General features: G+C 40.4%; 1 pseudogene; it reads left to right on the forward strand.

The window, feature by feature from the left end:
* Positions 1–12,422: 12,422 nt before the first annotated feature.
* The window catches only part of LOC132139888 (integrin alpha-L-like), a 35,094-nt pseudogene continuing 23,645 nt past the window's right edge, over positions 12,423–23,871 (forward strand).

The raw sequence follows: 23,871 nt of genomic DNA on the forward strand, positions 1-23,871 counted from the left end.
CTATTTGAAATTGTGCATTGTAGATAACATGTTGCAAGACACTCATTTAAAATCTGGCCATCATTTTTAATGTTATTATTTTCATGTTTATGTAAACAAAAAGTACATATTGATTCTAATTTAATTTGTTATTTGCTGGTTTTCTACATAAAACTTGGTGAATTGATTTCATTGTGTAGCATTAGGACTTTTTGAACAGGATTCTGTTATAACCATGATAATTTTGGTCACTATAATCATTAAATTAAATTTTCATGCCATTTAATCTCTAGTTATGATCAACTATGATAAACTAAAATCAACTATAATTATGTGTTTTTATAGTATAATATGCTTGTAATAAGCTTGGTGAACTTCAAATTCAAGAACATGGACTAAACATGAAATAACGTGTTTGTGTTCTTAGTATGAACACAAAACGACAAACTTTGATGTTTATGGAAACTCGCCCCATAAGAAACAGAAAAGTAATCTTGCAGATCTCGTTGCCTCCAATGAAATAAGTAATTCGGGCACACTTTCTCTTTGTCGGGGTCTTCTTTGTGTATGTAACCATCTCCGAAGGTTGTAGTGTGCGTCTGTTTGTCTCCTAAATGTCCAATAATTTGCATGCCCTGCCACTCTTTTTCCGCAGCTAAATAATCCAGCCGTATGTTGTACATGATGTCTGGAGAAAGCTTCTGGCTACAGGACTGTCTCCCATGCAGAGAGTTCTATTTTCTCCTTGTGTAGCATTAACGGTCAAAGTTATGGATTTTCCCCATTTCTCTGTCTTTATCACCATCAAATGTTACTATCGATATAGCCTCTGATTTCTTACAGTCCAACTCCAACTCGTCTGACGCCAGTCCGATACATTCTTCCTTGTCTTCATCTTCACTCCGTTGTAGATTAGGGATATTATTCAGTCTTACTATGCCGCTTTCATTGTCACTCAGATCGTCTTCAGAATCAGTGAGCGCTTCTTCATAAGCATCCAGCTTGTCGAAGAAGTATTTCAAAGGTGTTGCTTCAATTTATAACAACGTTTTCAGGATTTCTCAGAGGGCAGGCTTCAAGTATAACTCATTTGAAGTAATGGTGCTTAATATAACATTATCCAGAGAAACAAATGTTAATGATAAATCCCCTGTTATGTTTGTGCTGGCTACTGTATACAGGCCACCAGGGCACCATACAGACTTTATTAAAGAGTTTGGTGATTTTACATCTGAGTTACTTCTGGCTGCAGATAAAGTTTTAATAGTTGGTGATTTTAATATCCATGTTGATAATGAAAAAGATGCATTGGAATCAGCATTTATAGACATTCCGAACTCTATTGGGGTTAGACAACACGTTTCAGGACCTACTCATTGTCAAAATCATATTCTAGGTTTAATATTGTCACATGGAATTGATGTTGATAGTGTTGAAATTATGCAGCCAAGTGATGATATCTCAGATCATTATTTAGTTTTGTGCAAACTTCATATAGCCAAAATTGTAAATTCTACTTCTTGTTACAAGTATGGCAGAACCATCACTTCTACCACAAAAGACTGCTTTTTAAGTTATCTTCCTGATGTATCCAAATTCCTTAGCATATCCAAAACCTCAGAACAACTTGATGATGTAACAGAAACTACGGACTCTCTCTTTTCTAGCATTTTAAATACAGTTGCTCCTTTACGCTTAAGGAAGGTTAAGGAAACCAGTATGACACCATGGTATAATGAGCATACTCGCACCCTAAAGAGAGCAGCCCGAAAATTGGAGCGCAGCTGGAGGAAAACAAAACTAGAGGTATTTCGTATTGCTTGGCGGGAAAGTAACCTATCCCACAGAAAAGCATTAAAAACTAGATCCGATTACTTTTCTTCTCTTTTAGAAGAAAACAAACATAACCCCAGGTATTTATTCAATACAGTGGCTAAATTAACGAAAAATAAAGCCTCAACAAGTGTTGACATTTCCCAACATCACAGCAGTAATGACTTTATGAACTACTATGGGGCCAGTTCTCCTCTGACCAGACGAAACCAGTAGTTCAATTCCAGGCTGCAGCAAAGTCAGATTGTGCAGAAGAATCATCTGTTTCCTGTGGTCTTGTCCTGATGGTTCTCTGAGACAAGGTCTTTACAGGGGATCTGTATCTGAGGCTCTAGTTGTCCTGGTCTCCGCTGTCTTTCAGGGTTGTAGAGGTCCTTTCTAGGTGCTGATCCACCATCTGGTCTGGATACGTACTGGATCCGGGTGACTGCAGTGTCCCTCTGATCTGGATACAGACTGGATCTGGTGGCTACGGTGACCTTGGAATAAGAGAGAAACAGATTAATATTAGCGTAGATGCCATTCTTCTAATGATGTAGCAAGTACATCAGGTGTTATGGGAAGTGTTCCCGGTTCCGGTTTACCTAATTAATGCAGCCTAAAAATCCTTTAACGGATTTGTATATTAAAAGCATATTAGTATGTTATGTGTATGCCAGGTTAAAGAGATGGGTCTTTAATCTAGATTTAAACTGCAAGAGTGTGTCTGCCTCCCGAACAATGTTAGATAGGTTATTCCAGAGTTTAGGTGCGAAATAGGAAAAGGATCTTCCGCCCGCAGTTGATTTTGATATTCTAGGTATTATCAAATTGCCTGAGTTTTGAGAACGTAGCGGACGTAGAGGATTATAATGTAAAAGGAGCTCATTCAAATACTGAGGGGCTAAACCATTCAGGGCTTCAGGGTTTATAAGTAATAAACAATATTTTGAAATCTATACGATGTTCGATAGGGAGCCAGTGCAGTGTTGACAGGACCGGGCTAATATATTCATACTTCCTGGTTCTAATAAGAACTCTTGCTGCTGCATTTTGGACTAGCTGTAGTTTGTTTACTAAGCGTGCAGAACAACCACCCAATAAAGCATTACAATAATCTAACCTTGAGGTCATAAATGCATGGATTAACATTTCTGCATTTGACATTGAGAGCATAGGCCGTAATTTAGATATATTTTTGAGATGGAAGAATGCAGTTTTACAAATGCTAGAAACGTGGCTTTCTAAGGAAAGATTGCGATCAAATAGCACACCTAGCTTCATAACAGATGACGAAGAATTGACAGAGCAACCATCAAGTCTTAGACAGTGTTCTAGGTTATTACATGCAGAGTGTTTAGATCCTATAATTAACACGTCTGTTTTTTCAGAATTTAGCAGTAAGAAATTACTCGTCATCCAGTTTTTTATATCGACTATGCATTCCATTAGTTTTTCAAATTGGTGTGTTTCACCGGGCCGCGAAGAAATATAGAGCTGAGTATCATCAGCATAACAGTGAAAGCTAACACCATGTTTCCTGATGATATCTCCCAAGGGTAACATATAAAGCGTGAAGAGTAGCGGCCCTAGTACTGAGCCTTGAGGTACTCCATACTGCATTTGTGATCGATATGATACATCTTCATTCACTGCTACGAACTGATGGCGGTCATATAAGTTCGATTTAAATCATGCTAATGCACTTCCATTAATGCCAACAAAGTGTTCAAGTCTATGCAAAAGAATGTTGTGGTCAATTGTGTCAAACGCAGCACTAAGATCCAATAAATCTAATAGAGAGATACAACCACGATCAAATGATATGAGCAGATCATTTGTAACTCTAAGGAGAGCAGTCTCAGTACTATGATACGGTCTAAATCCTGACTGGAAATCCTCAAATATACCATTTTTCTCTAAGAAGGAATATACTTGTGAGGATACCACCTTTTCTAGTATCTTGGACAGAAAAGGGAGATTCGAGATTGGTCTATAATTAACTAGTTCTTTGGGGTCAAGTTGTGGTTTTTTGATGAGAGGCTTAATAACAGCCAGTTTGAAGGTTTTGGGGACATATCCTAATGACAATGAGGAATTAATAATAGTCAGAAGAGGATCTATGACTTCTGGAAGCACATCTTTTAGGAGCTTAGATGGTATAGGGTCTAACATACATGTTGTTGGTTTAGATGATTTAACAAGTTTATACAATTCTTCCTCTCCTATGGTAGAGAATGAGTGGAACTGTTCCTCAGGGGGTCTATAGTGCACTGTCCGATGTGATACTGTAGCTGACGGCTGAATGGTTGCAATTTTATCTCTAATAGTATCGATTTTAGAAGTAAAGTAGTACATAAAGTCATTACTGCTGTGATGTTGGGAAATGTCAACACTTGTTGAGGCTTTATTTTTCGTTAATTTAGCCACTGTATTGAATAAATACCTGGGGTTATGTTTGTTTTCTTCTAAAAGAGAAGAAAAGTAATCGGATCTAGCAGTTTTTAATGCTTTTCTGTGGGATAGGTTACTTTCCCGCCAAGCAATACGAAATACCTCTAGTTTTGTTTTCCTCCAACTGCGCTCCATTTTTCGGGCTGCTCTCTTTAGGGTGCGAGTATGCTCATTATACCATGGTGTCATACTGGTTTCCTTAACCTTCCTTAAGTGTAAAGGAGCAACTGTATTTAAATTGCTAGGAAAGAGAGAGTCCGTAGTTTCTGTTACATCATCAAGTTGTTCTGAGGTTTTGGATATGCTAAGGAATCAGAATCAGAATCAGAAAGAGCTTTATTGCCAAGTATGCTTGCGCATACAAGGAATTTGTTTTAGTGACATAAGCTTTCAGTGCACAGAGACAACAACACACAGACAAAAAAAAAAAAAAAAAAACATTACAAAAATGTAGAATTACAAATTGGCAAATAAATAAGTGTATAAACAATTGTGCTATAAATGATAATGGAATAGGATTAATTGAGATGCAGGAATGTTCTAGGATGGAGGGGTAACAAATAAATATAAGGAAATTGCAAATTTTTTTGCATAAGCATAAGTTTAAGTGGGAAACATTTAACTGTTCATGAGGTAGATTGCCTGGGGGAAGAAACTATTCTTGTGCCTTGCTGTTCTGGTATTTGCGGCTCTGAGGCGCCGGCCAGATGGCAAAAGTTCAAAGATGGGGTGACTTGGATGTGAGGGATCCAGAGTGATTTTCTGAGCCCTTTTCCTCACTCTGGATGTGTACAGTTCTTGGAGGGTGGGCAGGGGAGCACCAATAATCCTTTCAGCAGTCCGAACAGTTCTCTGTAGTCTTCTGATATCTGATTTTGTTGCTGAACCAAACCAGACAGTAATTGAAGTACACAGGACTGACTCAATGACGGCTGAGTAGAACTGTTTCAGCAGCTCCTGTGGCAGGTTAAACTTCCTCAGCTGACGAAGGAAGTACAACCTTTGTTGGGCTTTTTTCACAATGGAGTCAATGTGATTGTCCCACTTCAGGTCCTGAGAGATGGTGGTTCCCAGGAATCTGAATGACTCCACTGCAGCCACAGTGCTGTTCATGATGGTGAGTGGGGAAAGTTCAGGGGGGTTTCTCCTAAAGTCCACAATCATCTCCACTGTTTTGAGCGTGTTCAGCTCCAGGTTGTTAAGACTGCACCAGACAGCCAGCTGCTCAACCTCTTGTCTGTAAGCAGACTCGTCACCGTCCTGGATGAGGCCGATGACTGTAGTGTCGTCTGCAAACTTCAGGAGCTTGACATAGGGGTCTTTAGAGGTGCAGTCGTTGGTGTACAGGGAGAAGAGCAGAGGGGAGAGAACACATCCCTGAGGGGCACCAGTGTTGGTGGAGCAGCTGTTTGACATGAAATTCCCCAGTCTCACTAACTGTTGCCTATCTGTCAGAAAGCTGGTGATCCACTGACAGATAGAGCTAGGAACAGAGAGCTGGGTCAGTTTGGTCTGGAGGGTTGTTGGGATGATGGTGTTGAAAGCCGAACTAAAGTCCACAAACAGGATCCTCACATAAGTCCCTGTTTTGTCCAGATGTTGCAGGATGAAGTGCAATCCCATGTTGATTGCATCATCCACGGACCTGTTTGCTCGGTACGCAAACTGCAGGGGGTCCAGTAAGGGTCCAGTGATGTCCTTCAGATAAGCCAGAACCAGTTTTTCAAACGACTTCATGACGACAGACGTTAGAGCCACAAGTCTGTAGTCGTTAAGTCCTGTTATCTTGGGTTTCTTTGGAATGGGGATTATGGTGGAGCGTTTGAAGCAGGAAGGCACTTCACACAACTCCAGAGATCTGTTGAAGATCTGTGAAAAGATGGGGGCCAGCTGTTCAGCACAGATTTTCAGACAGGTTGGTGTAACGCCACCTGGGCCTGGTGCTTTTCTTCTTTTGTTTTTCTTGAAGACCTGGCGCACATCATCTTCACAGATTTGAAGAGCAGGAGGTATGGAGAGGGGGATTGCAGGAGGTGTTAATGGTTGTGTAGAAAGATGGTCAGAGTGGGTGTTGGGGGTTTCAAATCTACAATAAAACTCATTCAGGTCGTTAGCAAGTCGTTGATTAGCCTCAGTGCAAGGGGATGGTGTCTTGTAGTTTGTGATGGCTCTCAGTCCTCTCCAAACTGAAGTAGAGTCGTTGGAAGTAAACTGGTCTTCCAACTTTTTAGCGTAGGTCTTTTTAGCCGCTCTAATCTCTTTGTTCAGTGTGTTCCTTGCCTGATTGTACAAGACCCTGTCCCCATTTCTGTAGGCATCCTCTTTGGCCTGACGAAGGTGTCTGAGTTTTACTGTAAACCATGGCTTATCATTGTTGAATGTTAAATAAGTCCTGGTAGGAATGCATATATCCTCACAGAAACTAATATAGGATGTTACAGTCTCTGTGAGTTCGTCCAGATCGGTGGTAGCAGCTTCAAAAACACTCCAATCAGTGATGTCAAAACAAGATGGTAAATCCTGCTCTGTTTCGCTGGTCCATCTCTTCACAGTCTTTCCTACAGGTTTAGCAGATTTAAGTTTCTGCTTGGAGGTCGGTATAAGATGATCCAGACAGTGATCAGAACGTCCCAAAGCTGCTCGTGGAACAGAGTGATATGCATCCTTTATTGTGGTGTAACAGTGATCCAGTATATTACTGTCTCTGGTGGGACATGTAACATGCTGTCTGTATTTTGGCAGTTCACGGGAGAGATTGGCTTTATTAAAGTCCCCAAGAATGATTAAAACAGAGTCCGGGTGTTGTTGTTCAGTGTCTGTGATCTGATCAGCGAGTTTCTGTAAAGCTGAGCTCATGTGCGCTTTCGGAGGAATGTAGACACTCACCAGAATGAACGAGTGAAACTCCCGCGGCGAATAGAACGGCTTGCAGTTGACAAACTGCATTTCTAGATCAGGACAGCACATCTTCTTTAACACAGTTACATCTGTACACCACCGTTCATTGATGTAAAAGCATGTCCCGCCGCCGCGCGATTTCCCCGTTGATTCTGCTTCGCGGTCCGTTCTGAACAGCTGAAAGCCCGGCAGATGGAGCGCGCTGTCCAGTATGGCGTCATTCAGCCAGGTTTCCGTGAAACACAGAGCAGCAGAGTGAGAGAAATCCTTATTTGTCCGAGAGAGCAGAAGGAGTTCGTCCATTTTGTTGGGTAGAGAGCGGAGATTTGCGATATGGATGCTAGGCAACGGCATTCGAAATCCGCACTTCCTGAGTCTGACGAGCGCGCCAGCTCACTTTCCCCGTCTGCGCGTCCTGAAGCGCTTGATCAGCGCCGCTGCTCCTCCGATAACAATGTTAAGTAAAACGTCTGTATAATAGAAATCCGGAACAATATCATGTGGTGTGTTCTGCCGAATGTTCAGCAGTTTTCCCTGGTGAAACTGATTGTGTATGTTAAACAAAATACAGGAAAAACGAACAAAAACAGTACAAACACTGGAGAGCCAAGCACTGAAGCAGCCATGTGCGGCGCCATCTTGGTTGGTATTATTTGGATACATCAGGAAGATAACTTAAAAAGCAGCCTTTTGTGTTAGAAGTGATGGTTCTACCATACTTGTAACAAGAAGTAGAATTTATAATTGTGGCTATATGAAGTCTATGAAGTCTGTGTAGGCAGGGAGTCGTTTGTTCTGTTCTCATCATTCAACTCTCAAATTCTCAATCTAATCTCTGTGTGTGTGTGTGTGTGTTTTGTGTCTGTAGTGTGTTTTTTTAAACGAAATCTCCCTGAAGAGCTCATTCAGAAAATAACTGGTATGAAGACTATCCTCTCATGAACGTGAATGCAAAAGAAAACGGAGTCTGTGAGAACAACAGCACAGCGAAAGAGAACAGAGTGAAGGAGTCGTGCCCCAGTCCTGATCCTCCAAACACAGACCAATAAAATATCACTTTATTACACAACAACAAAAGTAAAGATATTTGCTTTGATGGAGCTGAAAATTGTGTTTTAATGGTCTAGTTGAATAAAGATATGATTTAAGGTTCAGTATGTTTAGTTCAATGATATGCAGCATGTTTATAATAACCCAGTTTTATTCTGATATTCAATTATATGGACTTTTTTTTCTATAAGAAAAAGTATTGTATTAATATTGCTTTTATTGATTTTCTTTAGATTATTTTTTATTTTATTTTTGATCTATCTTTTGAATATCAAAGTATGTATAATGTATAAATGTATAATCAATCAGTATAAATAAATCAGTTAACTGAATGAGATACTGAGTTATTGTTTATTGTTAAGCTGATGTTTTTATGGCACTATGACTACACAAATGAAATGTAGCAAATTAGCTTAAAAGGGAAATTAATATAAATAATTACAGTAAATTATAATTCATTAAAATTATTTATTTCACTGACAGTAGTAACTGTAGCACAATTATTATTACATTGAACTAATCTGTTTGTCCAGTAAACATTCAGTGCAATTTCATATCAACTATAAGAAATATTTTTAGTGGCCACAGAAAATAACTTTCTTACAGCATTAATGCATTAGAGCATGTACGTAGCTAGATTGGAATCATAAAAGGGTCATTATTCACAAGCGGTGTCAGAACCAGAGCTTCATTATTCATGCAAAAAAGTTTTATTAACTAAACGCGAACACATAACTAGTCTTAGAGAAAAAAACATACATTCACTCTCACACATACATACAAACGAGAATTGAAATGGATGAATGAAACCATTAGAGAAGCAGTGGGGGTTAGTGAGACCAGTTGAACATCTAAAAAGAACCGACAATCTCTAATTCAAATAGCTTACATCAAATGTCTGTCTGGTGAAAGGAACGATACTTGCATTTGACTTGGCTGTGGAATGAGAGTCTTGTAAAGACTTTCCATGATGGTGAATTCCAGGTGAATCGATATGATACATCTTCATTCACTGCTACGAACTGATGGCGGTCATATAAGTTAGATTTAAACCATGCTAATGCACTTCCATTAATGCCAACAAAGTGTTCAAGTCTATGCAAAAGAATGTTGTGGTCAATTGTGTCAAACGCAGCACTAAGATCCAATAAATCTACCAGTTGAACATCTAAAGAGAACCGACAACCTCTAATTCAAATAGCTTACATCAAATGTCTGTCTGGTGAAAGGAACGATACTTGCATTTGACTTGGCTGTGGAATGAGAGTCTTGTAAAGACTTTCCATGATGGTGAATTCCAGGGTTGAGTGAAGGCGAACTCAAGTGGTATTAGTCTAACTCTTTGTAGTTGAGAGCCATCTCCTCAGGCTGGGATGGATGCACATGGCTCTATTGCTGTGTGCCAGGCAGGTTTTTTTAGCCCGTAAATCACGACTTCAAACCACGACTCATGACTTTGTAGCGTTCCAGGAATTGTAGCTAGATTATTACATTTACTGCAATATTACTTTGTCCTAAAGTCTATTTCTACCGTGTACCACTCGCATAAACATTACACCCGCAGGCAATATTATCAGAAGGGGCTCCAATAGTTGTTTCGTGGGCTATGTGATGTCAGGGCTCGGAACTGGGAGCACATCAATCTGGTAAGAGTTCACGGGTGGGAAATCAGGGGTTTGACTGCCGTTCTGGTGCACTTTCACAGGTAGAAGGTTGGAAAAACATGGGTTACGGGTTGCCTAGAATGTGGCATATATGTTAGTGCCCACTGGGAACTGGAACTGTCCATGACCCCTTTAAAGTCTGGGAAGAGTCACGCCTCTCAGGATGGGCCTGACCAATTAAATGCTATATATTCATGCGGGAGGTTGGAAATACTGTGAGTTTTACGACCCTTTGTCTGAGAGCATGGTTCGAATGGATCTGGCAGTCCATACTCTGATAAAATTACAAACAACCATGGCATTCTACCTGGAGGTGGATGTACAGCAAAGTGTGCATTGTTAAATGAGCATTAATTTGATAGGAGACACGATGTAGATGGGGTTACATTAACTAGTTCTTGACTCATAAAACATGCATAAATCAAAATGCAATTCAAAAGACAATATACAAGAACAATAATAATACACACAATGACCTGAGGATATATGTGTTAATTCAAAGAAAGAGTTGTTCATGAATTAATTAGAAAAGGTTCTATTTTTATGTGGAAATATAGCAAACTTTGCTCTGCCCAGATTCCTTTGGGCAATAAACTAGTGTTATCAAATGATTTGTCTTTGATTACCATGGAACCAGAGGCCTGTTCTGCCTTTTTGAGGTGTTAGTTGAAATTCGGGGGAAGGGTTCATAGATTCTCATATTTGACTTGTTGGTTGAGTGTTAGGGATTATTTGTTAAGTATAAAAAAATTATTCTGTGTCTGGTTTGTCCAGGTGCTACAAGAAAATTCTTACTAATTACATATTCTCATTAAAAATCTCAAGATTATAATGTCATAAAATACACAGACAACACACATTTTTAATCAACAGAGAATATAAAACTTTATAAAGTCAGATGGATGATGATTGGCTGTCAATGTTTTTTTTATCCTCATCAGCTGGAAGCAAAACAAAACTAACTCTCTGGAAGAGATTCAAACAGCAATGTTCCTCTGTGCCATTATCGTTAAAGTTGAGGTGTGGATTTCAGAGTTGCATTGTATCTACACTCTAGTCCAGACTGATGCATAGGCATTCTAGGCACCTTCCTATGTTCACACATCCAGGGGAATGCTCAACTCCAATTTACTGAAGCACAATAATAAACAGTACGAGGCAAACGGCTCCAGACCAGTTCTGGACCAGGAGGAGATGGGAGAATGTAGAGTCAGAGTCCAGGACAGTCCACCAGCAACCGAAGGACAAGAATCAGGGTCAGACAGGTGAGAAGGTCAAAACCAGGGAATCCAAAACTCACAGTTCAGAGCAGACTGATAACAGCAAGCAGTCCAGAGAGGTGAGAATCCAGTCTATTAGGTCAGCAAAAAGAAGAAAAGTAAAACAAAAACAAAGAATGAAGAAAATAGGAGATGATAATCTAAATATAAATATTAAAAAATAATATTATTATTAACTCTTTCCCTGCAATTGCCAGAGTTTTACACAGCAAAATCCCCAGTGTTAATTTAACACTCTGAGTGTGGACTCATATAAACACTGAAGTAGTGTTAAAAATGAACACTGAAGCAATGTTGAAGTTAATGAGATAATTAGATGATTAACTGTTTAATGATTGACCATTATTGAAGACACCTGATAATAACAAGCAGAATCACCAAAGAAGAAAATCACAATTTATGTGTCACCATTATAAAGATCAGTGTTTGTTTGGTTTAGTTGTGATCTTGACCATTAAGTTGTTAACTTTAGATTTTGTGTTGCTGTAATAACTAAATTATAACAGCCAGACAAACCAGATGAAAGGCGATCATGTGGTATTGATTATGTTTTGAACTAATTGTCATGTATTTATCTGAATATCTGAGATGGGTTTTCTTTATCGATTGCATAGACCAGGTGAAATAATACAAGATCTGACATTTCTGGCATAATCAGAGAGATGTTTTTAAAAGTTACCTCATCATAAAAAAAATTAATGAGTTCTCTACTTTAGACACACATACAGTACATCAAGAATCAGCATGAGCATCACAACAATGGTAACCATCAAAAAAGCATGTTGTAGCCAATAAAAACTCATCCATGACTCCCATCGGACATTGCGGCATGAATAAATTATGAGCTGAGTTGTCCTTTTATTCTCACTATATTGTTTTATTTTTGCTGTTTTTATGTGACACTTTAGTAGCTTGTTTTGTGATGTTCAGAGTTGATCTGTTTATCTGAATATGCTGTTTGTCACTATTGTTGAGATTCATATGCTGATTCTTGATGTCTGTGTGTGCCTAAAATAAACACTTCTTTAAAAAAAATCAGAACAGCTTGCAAGAGACCCTTACATAAAATATCGAAAACGAAGACTCTTTCACTGTGGAATCAAAGCTGTTCAAGTCAATAAAGGAAACATAACTCAGAGAGCAGACTCTAGATAAATTCAGGTCAAACAATGATTTTGTTAAAACATAATTATCATCACCCAATGACTTTTGCTCTTGGCTTGTCTGTCTCTTATAATTCTGCTATACCAATTTTTAATATGTACAAGATAAACCTGACAGGGTTATACATAGCATCTAAAACCACGAAGGAGGAGTGCCGGCACTGACCTGAAGCTGTGAGGAATCTGAGCAATCTCATCACATACAGACCAGCAGTAGCAGAATGGAGACTCACATCTGGATTATCTTCATGTGGGGTGAGAGATTTCTCCATAAGATACAAATCATCAATTAGTAAATAATGTTTAAGTTTCTTAGTTGGTTTGTGTTGGTCTGAGTCATGAGAAGTTTATGCAAAACAATTTGTGTTCATCTAGATGTTTTCTTACATTTACATTAAGTTGAAGTGGGGCTGAATGGCTTGTGTTCTAGAGCCAGAGCTCGTTCTTGTGAGAATGGAACGGTGTCGTAACTCTGCTGTGTGTGTGTTATCCTCACTATGATCAGTGTCAAACAAACACTGCGCATCCCGGTCTTTGTGCAAGTAATGCAGCACTTCTGTTGTTAAACCGTTCACTGCAGTGGAGAGATTGTAGCTCTTATATTTACTGGTGGAACTTTGTTTTGTTCTGAGTGATATCGAAACTGAAACAGTTTATTCACGCACTGGGTCTCTCTCTCGCACACACGCACACACTGCTCTTCTCTTGATGCTGCAGCATGTTGATGGTTGTGATTGTTCATTAGTTTAATATCAGACTGCAGAGAAGAGTATCAGCTGAGGTTTTAGTTTAGGGATCACTGAAAACACATTCATTATTAACTCTTAGTTAATAGTGAATTTGGTTCTCCAAAGGTTTTCCGAGTATTGTTGCTCCTGCTCACCCTTCAGGAACTGAACACACCCAGAATAAGAAAAGAGGTCAGGGCTGCCTCACAAGCAGGGCTTTTCCTCTTTGAACGGCTTCCGGACACTGAGAACCAGAGCAGCCAAAAACAACAGTTTCTTTCCTCAAACCATCAAACTCACCAACCTCAACAGCTACATGCCCTCATTTTCTCTTCTGTGTGAATGAACACCTTCTGCAAAACCAGACTCACTGTTAATATTTAAAAAAACACTACACTTCTTATTCCCTCAGAGGAAAGAAAAATCAAAAGTGAGATCTCTTTACACTCTAAAAAAATGCTGGGTTAAAAAGGGACCAAGCCAGCAGTTGGGTTGTTCTGACCCAGCGGTTGGGTTATTTTGACCAGAGGTGGGTAGTCCAGGGGCCAAAGAGTAAAAGTCCTGACATATTTTTGCTCCACTCAGGAACTCAGCAGCTGATTTCACCAGAGAAGGAACCAAATTATTCCTTCCAAGTCATAAACGAGTCTCAAGTAAAATCCAAGTCCTCAAAGAGTTAAAGTTAATGAGATAATTAAGTGACTAATTAAATGATGATTGTGTGTTAGTGATGAACGCCTGCTGTTACTGAGAATTACAGAGGAACAGATCTTGATGTTCCTTTTCAGTCGGTCACGTTCGACGTTACGAATGGGATCTCCCCCGAGAGGCAAATCACATTCGAGTGGTACAAAACGAGCCAATGGAACACAAAGTACCGTGGTCTGCGGGATTCGCATCGCAAGCTCCGCCCCGCAGAGCGGGTATATAAGGAGCAACTCACATTCAAGCTTTCGCTTTGGAGCCGAGCACATGCTGCTTTCACCGGATTGCTACAAGCAAAGTCACTGGTGTTGGTGTGACGGCACGATTCAGCGGTTCGTCTGGGTTTCCTGCGACAGCTCCCGTGTTCCCCTGAGCGCTTCAACACCTCTGAAAGAGCAAAAAAAATTTCACAAAAGAGATACGGGCCGATTTGCGTCTTTTAAAAGATGTCATTTCGCCCGTGTGTTTCTGGGTGCGGTCAATACATCGCTCCTCGTGATGACTATGATCGCGGTGTCACATGTCTGGGCTTCCAGCATGCTGAGACTGCGTTCGTGGATGGCTCATGTTCTCATTGCGGGGACATGACCATCTCGGCGTTGAGATCAAGACTCGATCTCTTAAAAGGTATAGAGTCCCCTCTGCCACACCCCGTTCTAGCTCTTCTTCTCATAAGAGGGCTACTTCGGCTGGTGGCCAGGGTGATCTGGGGGTTACTGTGTGGGCTTCCTCGACGAGCCAACCTCCTCGGGCCACACCCCCCTCACATACGCCGCAGCCCGTTGAGTTTCCTGGACCCTCTCAGGCTCCTGACATCTCATTCGGGGCACGCGAAAAGGACCGTATGTCGATTGCCACATCACAAGGCGGGCTTGAGTCCTCGGGAGATGAGGATTCGGCTGCGTTGCCTCCCTCGGGAGTGCCAGCGTTGTCCGAGTCCGATCCCGAGCTGACGGCCATGCTTTCCCAGGCAGCAGAGAGCATCGGGCTTGAGTGGAATCCTCCGTCCTGTCCTGAGAGCTCGAGACTGGATGATTGGTTCCTGGGGGCTGCTCATGCGGATCACCAGCACCCCCCTCTGGTTCCTTTCTTCCCGGAAGTGCATCAGGAAGTAACCGGTTCATGGAAGGCACCTTTAACTGCCCGCAACCGTTCTGGAACTTCCTCCGCCTTCACTGCCTTCGATGGCGGGGCGGCCAAGGGGTATGCTGGGATTCCCCTGGTAGAGCGTTCTGTTGCGATGCAACTGTGTCCACAGAGCGCCTCCGCTTGGCGTGGTGGTCTCAAGCTGCTCTCCAAGGCCTGCAAGTTGCAATCCACGCTTTTGGCCAAGGCTTACAGACCTGCGGGCCAGGCCGCTTCGTGCTTCCTCGCCGCCCTCGTTCTCCTCTCCCCTTGCCAGTTTCCATGCAAAGCCGGCTCGAGAATGCTTCGCCATCTCATGCCCTCTTTGCTACTTAGAGTCAGACGAGTGCCCGCATTCCGTCCCCGCTAAGGGACGCTATTTCTCCCATGCCGGGGCTGTCTGCTCCACCACGCTGCCCCACTGTGGGTACGCCTGTAGTCCCCTTGACCCCGCTGGTTCGGTTTCTGGGAGCCTGGCTAGAGCTCCCCAGGCCTTCCTGCTGGCTCATCCGGACGTTCAGGCTCGGATACGCGATTCAGTTCACCCGGCGTCCCCCCAGGTTTTTTGGGTGTCCACGCGACGATGGTGGGCAAAGATGCCCCTGTCATGCGCGCGGAGGTCGTGACCCTGCTTGCAAAGGGCGCCATAGAGCCCTTTCTGGGCAAGCCCATGTGTGTATGTCCACAGTAAGTCTCTCCGCAGCATGTATCTTTCCCTTGGCAAGCCCCTTGCCAGCTCTGTCGTTGAAACTTCCACCCTGCGGGCTGGGTACCTCAGAGTTCTTATGTATCACCACCTTGGTGGATACCTGCCTTCTGTAAGTCCTCCCACCGGCAGGCAGCCTGCTAGCATACGTCCAGCTGGAATATGCTACCCAGTGTATTCTGTGTAAATTATAGGTCCTCACTCGTGCTGGCCTTACGACAGGGTGCTATCAGCCACACAGGTTGCTGGAAGACAGCCATGTGGCGTTTTGTAATTCGTAATGTCGAACATGACAGACTGAAAGGGAATGTCTTGGTTACGTATGTACAACACCACGTGCATTTCTACAGAGAGAGATCTAACACAGCAAGCCAGGGGTCAAGAGATCAACTAAAGCAAACACGGATCTCCATGATGGTGGCATCAATTTAACCAATAAAACGTCTTGGTTACGTATGTAACCCTCGTTCCCTGAACGAGGGAACGGAGAAGTTATGTCCCCTTGCCACATTGCTGTTCCGCTGAATGGCCGGGTCACTGGCTCAGATCCTTAGCGAAGACTTGAATACGAGTTGCTCGCGTTGCTCCTTATATACCCGCTCTGCGGGGCGGAGCTCGCGATGCAAATCCTGCAGACCAAGGTACTTTGTGTACCATTGGCTTGTTTTGTACCACTCGAAGGTGATTGGGCTCTTGGGCGAGATCCCATTCGTAACGTCTCGGTCCCCTTCTTCAGGGAACGAGGGTTACATACGTAACCAAGACGTTTTATTGGTTAAAATGATGCCACCATCATGGAGATCCTAGCTGTTATCATTTGCTGAGATAAGCTTTGAGAGCTGGCCTGAGTTTGCTCTGATTGGTTTGATTGTCTTTCATAGACATACATGATAGGAAATATCGTAGTTTGTGTAGGATGGGGTATGTTGTTTAAAAAGCTAAAAATGCTGTGCAGTTTTACAAAAGCCTATATTATAATGCACAAAAGAAGAAAAAACATTAGCCTGTAACCCTTCCTGTCCCTAAAATGATTGTTTTGCTAAATTAAGCTGATATTTAGGCTAACAGACAAACATCCCACTACATTTAATAAATGAATTGGGTTTATTTTCCACAGTAGGAGGATCAGGTCTTCAGATTAGAATTCATTAGGAATTAAATATTTTTTATACATTTGATTATTTCATATCATCAGAGTATAAGAAAGGAAATAAAGATGTATGAGTATTGTTTTAATTTATATAGCGCAAGACAATTATTGTTAAATATAATTATCTGTCATGCAGTTTATAAACACTGCAATAGGCTAATGTGTCTGCTGTGTGCATTTACATTTTTATGAAACTTTATTTTTCTTTAATAATAATAATTCATTACATTTATATAGCGCTTTTCTAGGCACTCAAAGCGCTTACATTGTCAGGGGGTATCTCCTCATCCACCACCAGTGTGCAGCATCCACCTGGATGATGCGACGGCAGCCATAGTGCGCCAGAACACCCACCACACCCCAGCTTATTGGTGGAGAGGAGACAGAGTGATGAAGCCAATCAGCAGATATGGGGATTGTTAGGAGGCCATGATGGTCAGAGGCCAATGGGCGAATTTAGCCAGGATGCCGAAGTCACACCTCTACTCTTTTCGAAAGACTTCCTGGGATTTTTAATGACCACAGAGAGTCAGGACCTCGGTTTAACGTCTCATCTGAAGGACGGTGCTCGGTATCAGTATAGTGTCCCCATCACTACACTGGGGCGCTGGGACCCACACAGACCACAGGGTGAGCACCCCCTACTGGCCTCACTAGCACCTCTTCCAGCAGCAACCTAGTTTTCTCAGGTCTCCCATCCAGGTACTGACCAGGCTCAGCCCTGCTTAGCTTCAGTGGGAAACTTGTCTTGGGCTTCAGGGTGATATGGCTGCCGGCCATACCAATAAATTGCAAAGCATAAACTTTTCCTCCCCTTCATTTCAGGAAAATATGCTGCTCCTCAGAATTTTAAAGTGAAGAAATCTAAACATTTATTTTTACTGGCCAGTGATGATTCTGAAAGCATATACATGTAATCTGTTGCTATAATAACAAAAGCAATTTCATGCACATTGTGCTCTTATTTTAGTGCAGTTGTTAAAATTGTGTTAATATGTTAATTGTGTTAAGATAGTGTTCCTGTAGCTCAATTGGTAGAGCACTGCGTTGTCAAGTTGTCAAGGTTGGGGGTTTGAATCCCCGGGAACACATGATAGGTAAAAATTGATAGCCTGAATGCACTGTAAGTTGCTTTGGATAAAAGCGTCTGCTAAATGCATAAATTTAATTTAATTTAAAGATTGTGGTTACTTCAGCAAAAAGTTTCATACATTGTAACAGAGTTAAGTTAAACTTGTATATATCATTCAGTGGTACTATTTAGAGATCAGTGATGCGCACACATTTTAGACTTTTTTTTTTTATGTTTTTACTCCGTCCATGTAATAAATGCACATCCTTGAAAAAGCCATGTTGTAAGCGTTTTCATCCCATAAGAAAACTATTGGCCTAAAGGAAAACGCTTAACATGGCGTAATGCATTAAAATGTGTTTTAAAAAGACTAAACTCAAAATTTTTAATAAAGCATTCTATTTCATGAATTCATTAATTCACTTTATTTATAGAGCACTTTACAACTGCACCTGCAGACCAAAGTGCTGTACAATCAAAGAACACTTTTAAAACACATTAAAGCACACAACTTAAAACAAGACACAACCTATCAGCAACAAAATCTAGCCCACCCTCTCAAAGGCTAAAGACAAGTAGTTTTTGACTTCAATTTTAAAAGCATTTAAAGAGGGGACCTCTCTTAGTTAACTTAGTTAGACCTCTCTTAATAACTTATTAGATCTTAGAGACCTAGGTGCTTGACGAACAGCAATGAGCTCAGACACATAAGCAGGGGCCAACCCATGCACTGCTTTAAAAACATGCATGAGTTTTATATTTTTACAAAGGCATTAATAACCTTCTCTAAATCCTTTCTTGACAGAATATGCTTTAGTCGAGCAATAGATCTAAACTGGAAACAACTCTTTACTGCAAATTAATCTGCTTGTCAAATTTCATCTACCTAAATAACCTAAACATGTGGACCTATCTAAACATCCTCTGGCAGGGCCAAAAAAAAACAATCTCAGTTTTACTCTGGTTCAACTGAAGCAGATTATGAATCATCCAGCACTTAACCTCCTCTAGACAAGCAGATAACAAATTAGAACCATTATTCTCTCCCATTCTTATAGGCAAATAGATCTGTGTATTGTCCACATACAAATGGTAAGATATGCCATATCTTTTAAAAACTGAACCCAGGGGCATCATGTACAAAGAAAATAACAGAACCCTGAGGAACCCCACAAGTAATAGGCACTGCCGTTGAAACAAATTTAACATACTTTACAGAAAATGATCTACTTGACAGATAAGACTTGAACCACTCTAAAAGACTTGGAATTACTTTGTTCATGAGTGGAACAAAAAGATATCAGGACTTTTAGTGTTTGGCCCCTGGACTACCCACCTCTGGTCAAAATAACCCAAACACTGGGGCAGAACAACCCAAATGCGTGGTTGGTCCCTTTTTATCCCAGCACTGGGTTCTATTTAACCCAGCATTTTTTAGAGTGACATCTCAAATATTTTTCCTAGACAGAAATGAGGTTAATTATCAAATAGAGATTTTTGTTTGAGTCTCCTGCTTCTCACACTTGTCTCCTGAGACAAAACTCTAACACTCTCCCAATGATCTCCTTTAAAGCTTTAGAAGACATCTCATCATCATCATCATCATTTTCTCCTACACTTTTTCTGTCACATTTGACTCTTTTCCAGAGGTGATCTCAACAACTTTACAAAGTGTACACCAATTCAAGTACTTGACATCTAATAAATGATGTAGAAACAACCAATAAAATCAGAGTTTAAGGCTATATTAAGATGTGTAATTATGCAGAAATAAGGTTACGTTAGTCATAATTGTTGACACACGGTAAGAGAATAGAGCTGTACAGTTTACAGTGCACAACATTTGTTGTTGGAAAGTAATGTACCCAATGACTTTATCAAAACTGACTCACAGAATTCTTAGTCACAATAAATGTCTTATTAATTAATCTTTGACTAATTGTATTATTAACACATGTCATATGATAGAAATGTTTGAGCTCATATTGAGACATTTGACTCAGTGCACACTTTGTAAAATTGTTGACACACAGTACACTCAAATGTTTTGTTCTAAATTTACATTTTATGTAATTCAATTACATAACAATTTTCCATTCATTTAGATTGTTTGTTGATTTATTTTATGTTAAAACTATGTAATGTGATTCACATGCGTCAGTCATACATGAATGAAACAGATAATTTTCATGTAATAGTTCACAGCAAAGTCCCACACTGCTCAGTGTTCATGTGTTTCCATACTACAGAGTAAAAAAAGAAAAGTAGCATTGAAGCAGTGCTGGAGTTAAGAAGATGATTATGTGATGATTGAGCTTTAATGATGAACAGTTGCTGTTCACTGTCGTTCAGCTGCAGAATCACTGAAGAAAAGAGAAACACAAGAAATACAACTGACTTCAGACACAGCAGATGAAATCAACTGAAAAAAAAGACATTAAATCTCTCCAGATCTGATTAAACAAATCATAAAATGGGTTTACCCAGCTTCTCATTATTAGCCAGACTGACTTTATTTCTGTGGACATCTAGAGAAGCTCTTATTGAGAATGAATAGAGGTTTTTAGATGTTATATTATTTGAAATCACCATCACGGAGAACAGTGTGTCCTTCTATAGTTGTCTTTGTAAAGAAATATGTAGCTTTGGAGCTGCTGTGACGCTGTACAAATGCTTGCAGTGTGAAAACCGTGTCAGCCTTGGTTCCTGCTCTTGTTACTCTGTCTGATTTTGGATTAGCCTTTAGCCTGTGATTTTTGCCCTGTTGTTATTGTCTGGACTCATAACCTGTGTGTATGATTGGGGATTATAATATTAATGAAATATATTGCCTTTGGATCCTCTACCTTTGTGTCACCGTGCAGTTCATGACGGCTGCATACTGTATACAGTGCTGGGCAATGAAGAGAAACTTAAACTAGTAACCGTTTAAAACTAGCACTAAGTATTGACGTCGAGGCTCAACTGCTCCTCAGACAGCAGGAGTTTGAGTCTGACTGAAGGTACTTTCCGGCGAGTCAATAAAGAGATCTCCAACGTTCCTCACACCACTTTCTCAAGACCAGAAAGAATCATTTAGAAGAAATCTCACAGGCGTCTCCTGATGTCTCAACAGTCTCTCTCTTGCTTCTCCAGCATCTCTTTCAGAGGCCTTCAACATCGACACTGAACATCCACTGAGATTTAACGGCACGCCGGAAGATTTCTTTGGTTACAGCGTTTATCAGACTGAGTTTGGAAACAGGAAGCAGTGAGTCAGACACACACTGGTTGCTAGGGTGTTCTGTGTGGTTGCTAGGTGTTTCCTGATGGTATTGAATGTCTGATTGGTTGTGTTTCTCAGGATCATTGTTGGAGCTCCATTGGAAGGAAACTCAACAGGGGAGATGTACAGCTGCACAGCAGATCTGCAGTCCTGCAAACGGCTGCAGCGGCCAGGTATCAGCATCACAGCCATCTCTCAGGGGCTGTTTACACCTGGCCACTTCATGCGTTTTCTCAGATCGGATAGCTATTTGATTTATCAAAACGGTTACATTTACACCTGGTCACATGAATGTGTTTTTGCGAAACGGATTTAAATCCGATCTTCAATTCCCGCGCTATATGCAGATTTAATGGAGTGCACGTCACCGAAAGCAACAGATATGAGCTGCATTTTATTGATCATCAGCTAAAATTTCAAAATCAAAGACTGTAATAAGAGAGAGCGGCAACAGCACTGGTAAGATCATTTCGTTTCTCTACTATTAATGATGATGATTGTGTGTTAAGCGTTCGCGACTTACTTTCACTTTGATTTGCGATAGTTTGCACGTTGGTTTAATGAATATATGCTCAGCTTCTCATCTGGTGGTGCGTGTTCCAGTAGCGTCGTCATATCTGGCTATAACATTACATATAGCCTATAACACGCCCTCACACGTTTATTTTTTTAGCATTTTGGGGAGGAGTAAAATTTACATATGTGGTTTTAACAACCAGATGCATTTACACTTGTCTAGTTTTGTCTGGAATGCGGCCCAGACCACCTCCTGAAGTGGTTTGAGCGATCGGATTCAAATCCGTCTCAAATGAGTTTCGGAGGGCATTTACACCTGGTCTTTTCACGATCGGATAGCTATCCGATCTGAGAAAACGCATGAAGTGGCCAGGTGTAAACGGCCCCTCAGTGACTTCTCTGGACTTTCACTGCTTTACAGGTGCTGGTCATATAAGTAGAATATCATCAAAAAGTTGATTTATTTCACTAATTCCATTCAAAAAGTGAAACTTGTACATTATATTCATTCATTACACCAAAACTGATACATTTCAAATGTTTCTTTTAATTTTGATAATCATAACTGACAACTAAGGAAAATCCCAAATCCAGTTTGTCAGAAAATTTGAATATTACTTAAGACCAATACAAAGGAAGGATTTTTAGAAATCTTGGCCAACTGAAAAGTATGAACATGTACAGCACTCAATACTTAGTTGTGGCTCCTTTTGCCTGAATTACTGCAGCAATGCGGCGTGGCATGGAGTCGATCAGTCTGTGGCACTGCTCAGGTGTTATGAGAGCCCAGGTTGCTCTGATAGTGGCCTTCAGCTCTACTGCATTCCTGGGTCTGGCATATCACATCTTCCTCTTCACAATACCCCATAGACAAGGAATGTGACAGCTGAAACCCATGTTTTGCATACAGAACTAGACTGAGAGACAATTTAAAGGCCTTTGCAGGTGTTTTGAGTTAATTAACTGATTAGAGTGTGGCACCAGTCTTCAATATTGAACCTTTTCACAATATTCTAATTTTCTGAGATACTGAATTTGGGATTTTCCTTAGTTGTCAGTTATAATCATCAAAATTAAAAGAAATAAACATTTTAAATGTATCAGTCTGTGTGTAATGACTGAATATAATGTACAAGTTTTACTTTTTGAATAGTATTAGTGAAATCTACTTTTTGATGATATTCTAATTATATGACCAACACCTGTATACTGAGTTTTTCTCTCTCTCTCTATCTCTCTCTCTCTGGGGTTTGACAGGTTCAGAGAGCGTCCGCTTCTTCGGCATGTCTGCTGCTGTGTCTTCTGCTGCTCTCACTGTAAGTTCAGAGTCTCTGACAGTCAGACCTCCTTCATGAGAGGCTAATGATGTGTGTGTCTCTTTCTCAGAGCTGCAGTCCGTATGTTCCTCATGAGTGTGATGGAAACTCGTATCTGAACAGTGTTTGCTATCAGTTCAACAGCAGCTTACAGATCGTCTCTAACTTCACCGCCGCTTACCAAGGTCTCACACAAACCAAGGCTTCATTCAGTTTAACCATCTCAGACTCTGACATTGTAAACCCTGTGTTGCTTTATTTCATTTCTTTTGGAGATCTATTAGTTGATATCTGAATTAAAGATTAAATAGATAATATTATGTTATACTTGTTATATTTGAAGTAACAGCAGAGTTTGTGCATGTTGTGGTGTTTCTGCAGAATGCACCAATAGAGAAGTCAATCTGGTGTTTCTCTTTGATGGATCCAGCAGTATGAAACAACACGAGTTTGAAATGAACAAAAATTTAATTCAAGAAGTTATGAAAAAACTTTCTAACTCATCCATAAAGGTAAAATAATACATCAGCTAATAATGTGGAATATCACCAAAAATCTGATCACTAACCAGCAGAATCAGCATGTGAATGTTCATATTATAAACATGTGTAATGAGGTGTGAAAATTACGACTAATAATGATAATGTTGTTGTTGTTTGTTGTCAGTTTGCTGCTGTTCAGTTTTCAGGAGATGTCCGAACTGTGTTTGACTTCAACGATTATCAGAACGGCTCCGCTGAAGAGAAACTCATGAGAGAGAAACACATGAAATCTCTCTCAAACACATATAAAGCAATCAACTACATTCTGTGAGTGAAACCTTCATATGATCATGAGCATTCACTGAATTCACTAGATGAGTTTCTAATTGTTGCTATCAAAAAAAAAAAAAAATATATATATATATATATTTCTCCATCAAACACTGTTTGTCATTCTTTAAATTAAAAGTTAAAAAAATAAAAAATTGGCATGCAGACACATTGAC

The sequence above is a fragment of the Carassius carassius genome, chromosome 1 (assembly GCF_963082965.1).
Source record: "Carassius carassius chromosome 1, fCarCar2.1, whole genome shotgun sequence".
NCBI classification, from domain to species: domain Eukaryota; kingdom Metazoa; phylum Chordata; class Actinopteri; order Cypriniformes; family Cyprinidae; genus Carassius; species Carassius carassius.